This window comes from Acipenser ruthenus, chromosome 5 (assembly GCF_902713425.1).
Source record: "Acipenser ruthenus chromosome 5, fAciRut3.2 maternal haplotype, whole genome shotgun sequence".
In the NCBI taxonomy this organism is placed as follows: Eukaryota; Metazoa; Chordata; class Actinopteri; order Acipenseriformes; family Acipenseridae; genus Acipenser; species Acipenser ruthenus.
In genome coordinates this window covers 47,386,043-47,390,045 of record NC_081193.1, presented here as the reverse complement: position 1 = coordinate 47,390,045, position 4,003 = coordinate 47,386,043, and the positions used below count along the sequence as shown (strand labels likewise).

The window sequence follows — 4,003 nt, the reverse complement described above, 5'->3', positions numbered from 1 at the left end:
TTAAGTGTAGGGTGCCAATACTTTTGTCTGCGACTGTAATTTTATTTTTCTGTCTGTGTTTTCCAGGGCAAATACAAAGACATTGGGAAGATTTCTCAACGCATTACAAAGAGAAATCAAGACAGCATGCACAAATGTACATTGCAGATGGGAAAGAAAATAAAGAATTTGACTTTACAGTCATGTCTTAAAACATCCTTTCCAAGCATTTGTTGGAGGACAATGCAGACGTCCAATATTACACTGGGGTTATAGATTCCCCAACATCGTGCAGGAACTCAAACAACATGATGCATATGTGAGCAAAAAACAAAAACGTCCTAGTGCAACATTCCCATAGAAATATACATCGCTGTTCCTGTACTGCCTAATGTTATCTTACGTAGGGTAGTCCTCAGTTTGTCAGGGTCTGTGAAATAGGCCAATAAATTACTGTGCAAAATGTGCACCACTTTGTGAAAAGCAAAGTTGTGTTAAATATCATATGTACAAAACTAAATTCTACTTGTAGGTCCTTTGAGCAGTCATAATATATGCATGTAGGCATAAACAATAACAGTTAGAAATACTGAAAGAAAAACAATACATTTCATGACGAATGTTTTGATTAGTCTTTCAATGTTTTAAAAAATGAAGACATTACAAAAGACTTATTGGTGTTTAATAGTTATGGATCATTAATTACAGTAAAACTTAGTAAAAAAAATATATGTGGTTTCATTTTGCAGAATAGGTTTCTTTATTTACAATGTAGCTGTTCAAACTTTTTTCTTAGATTCTGTGTCTGCAAGAAGTGCAAGAGGACCACTACAAAACCCAGATCAAACCAAGTCTAGAATCCTTAGGTACCCGCTTGTTATATGTTGCTGAACAATTAAACTACCAAAACTATTTTGGCAACCCAAATGTATGTTGATAAAAAAGTAGAATTAAAAAAAGGTATAATCTACAGATTAAAAACCTTAATCACACATTAAACTGGGATGTCAGTCTGCATGGTAACAAAGACCCAGTTTTGCATGAAAAGGGACTGACTGTTTTAATTATCCAAATCCCTTTGTACAGTTGCCTCTCAAATTAATTAACACATTTGTTGCACACATCTCAAATATAATCATAATGAAAATGTTTTATTGATTCAGACGTACTAACACGTCATATCTGGTTACCATCAAGGGGAGCTCTAGATACTGTAGATTTTGATCACTAGAGGGAGCAATTGGCTTTCTTGAGGTTTTATGTACAAAATTATTTTTTGTGTTCATATGTACTTGATTATTCAGGGCAGCATGTGTGGAGTAGTGGTTAGGGCTCTGGACTCTTGATCACATAGTCATGGGTTCAATCCCAGGTGGGGGACAATGCTGCTGTACCCTTGAACAAGGTACTTTACCTAGATTGCTCCAGGAAAAAAAACAACTGTATAAATGGGTAATTGTAACAATACGAACAACATTTATGTATAGAAGCCAACCTGTTTTTTTCATCCAATTACAAAACCATTTATCTTAACTCATTACTATAGCAACCTTATCATATGATTATGTATTTTTCCTTCAGATTTCTGGACAACAGACTCCGAGGCCACCGGATATTGTCTGTGCCTAAAAACCTTGGGATGTCTCGCCACTGTCAATATGAAACTGGATACCATAGCAATACAGGTTAATAATAATTGTTTAATATGCCACTCATGTGCCTACATTTGGTATGATAAATCATGTTAGTTTGTTATCACCTCTAAATAAATACTGTATGTCATGTATTTTTATTGTTTTATTTTACATATCCTCTATTAATGGCACATTTCTCATCATTTCAGACAAATCCACTAAAGATGCAGAAGACTATTCCAATGTGCCTTCAACTGCCAGTCAAGATAAATATTTCCTCCAAGTGAAAAGTAGGTTCTGGAATTGGGATTATTTGTGACACATTATACCATTAGGTGGCTGAAAAGTTGTATGATGTAAGAAAGATTTTAAAGTTACATTTTCACTGTGTGTTGATTCTATTTTACAACTATTTTGTCATCACTGCACAAGTAACATATCACCCCAATCAGTCTGTTGTATAGTTTAACCATTTCTAGTTACAGACACTGTTTTAAACAGTCTCTAGAATCTGAAGCAGGAGTTGACCACTGTTGTCTTTGCATATTGATTCCAAGGTTGTCATATTTCATTAATTTAGGATACTATTTAGCAATTTTACATTACTTTAGTTCTATATAGAAGTAGTAAATGTGTTTGAAAAAGGAAATACATCCGACCTGAGGTTTTTACAGTCAGGAAATGTAATGTTCAGAGTGTGAGGCCACAACATAACTGTAACTGTTCTTCTTTCCTCTTCTGCTGCTGTTACTTCCTCCAGGAAGTATAAGATGATCGACAAAGAGTATATTATTGTATCTCTAATGAACAGGGGGAAAAGACCTTGATCAAGGATCTTGGAATTTCAAATGTGCTTTGTTATTTTCATACTTCTTTCCCAATGCTCGCTTATTTTTATAGTTGGTATAGATATATTTTTTAGGTCTAGCACTGATATTTCCCTTTTATATTTTAAATGAATTTGTTAATAGAACATATGTGTGGCAGGGTGCACCACCCCTTTGCATATTTTGTGTTTTATGTTGTATTTATGTATGCACAATCACTTCACGTGCAGATTAAAAAGGTATGTTGGTATGTGAGCACGGGAGTAGTAAAGGCACGACAGCATCTGTCACTTTTCTAAGCCCTGTCCCTTTTGATTGATTTATGACCCTAGCCCCGCCCCCATTGGTTGATTTATGAAACTTAAGCCATGCCCCTTTCTGCGCCTCTGAGTGATTTATGACCCTTAAGCCCCACCCCTTTTTCCCACACTTTGATTAAAGTTAAAATACAAAACATGGCATTAGACTTAAGATCTAACGGGTGACCAACCCTCGCAGGTTCGAATCCTGTCGATAGTAATTGCAACATTTTTATTTTTAAAAATATATCTTTAGCACTACAATACAACTTGCTTTCTCTTCTTTCTTTCTGTCTTTCTCTTTTCTTTGATAGTCTATAAACTAGGGGTCCAACAGACGCCATTTTTAGGGTAGCGCTATTTTTGACGGACATCCGGTTAATGTCAGAAAAAAGGGGCGGGTCATAAGGGGGGAGGGGAGGGGCTTAAGGGCCATAAATCACACAAAGCGTGGGAAAGGGGGCGGGGCTTAAGGGCCATACATCAATCAAAGCGTGGGGAAAAGGGGCAGGGCTTGATGGTCATAAATCACTCAGCAGGATAGAAAGGGGGATGGCTTAAGGGTCATAAATCACTCAGAGGCATGGAAAGGGGGAGGGGCTTATGGTCATAAATCAATCAAAAGGGGCGGGGCTTAGCAAAGTGACCGATGCTGTCGTGCCTTTACTACTCATAGGGATGTGTGTGTGTGTGGAATAATGGGTTACAGGGAGGCAGTTAAAATCCTCCCTGCAAAAACACGTGGGAATGTGGCTGGAGCCGTGATCTGAATAAGTGATTAAATGATTAATTAAGGCCACAGGTGTATAAATAGGGTGGTCACGGGTGATATGGGGTTGGTGTGTTCAGAGGCGGAACGAGAGTTGGGAGGTAAAGAAAGTGAAACTAATCATAATAAAAATTGCTACGCGTGCTGGGACTACACCAGCACGAAACTTGTTTTGTTCCGTGTCTGTTTGTTAGTCAGTTTGTTTTGGCCATCGTGCCTTTTTGTTTTGTAGCAGTGTTTGTGTGTTTTGTTCAAACCTTTGGTTTTGTTTATTTATTATTAAACCACGCAACAGCGCATTCACTCAACAAACTGTCCTGTATCTTCCGGGTCTGACGTCACAACAAGTCATCCTGTTTACAATATGTCAACTGCTCCTGTGCATTTTGACCATGTAATCTCAACCTTGCCACATATTGCTGAATCTGCACAGACTGTATAACAGGTCTGTATGAACAAGAATTTGGGAATCAACACGTAACCTGTGCCCCTTAT

The 4,003-nt window shown here is 37.4% G+C and overlaps 1 long non-coding RNA gene across 2 annotated transcripts; it reads left to right on the top strand.

Annotated features, from left to right (window-relative positions):
- LOC117402193 (uncharacterized) lies at window positions 1-2,736 on the top strand. Of its 2 annotated transcripts, XR_004544427.3 has the most exons (4): window positions 1-298; window positions 776-845; window positions 1,561-1,664; window positions 1,823-2,736. It is a non-coding gene; the product is annotated as an uncharacterized LOC117402193 (long non-coding RNA). The 2 variants fall into 2 exon arrangements; XR_009328710.1 differs by having other exon boundaries at window positions 1-845.
- The last annotated feature ends 1,267 nt before the right edge of the window (window positions 2,737-4,003 follow it).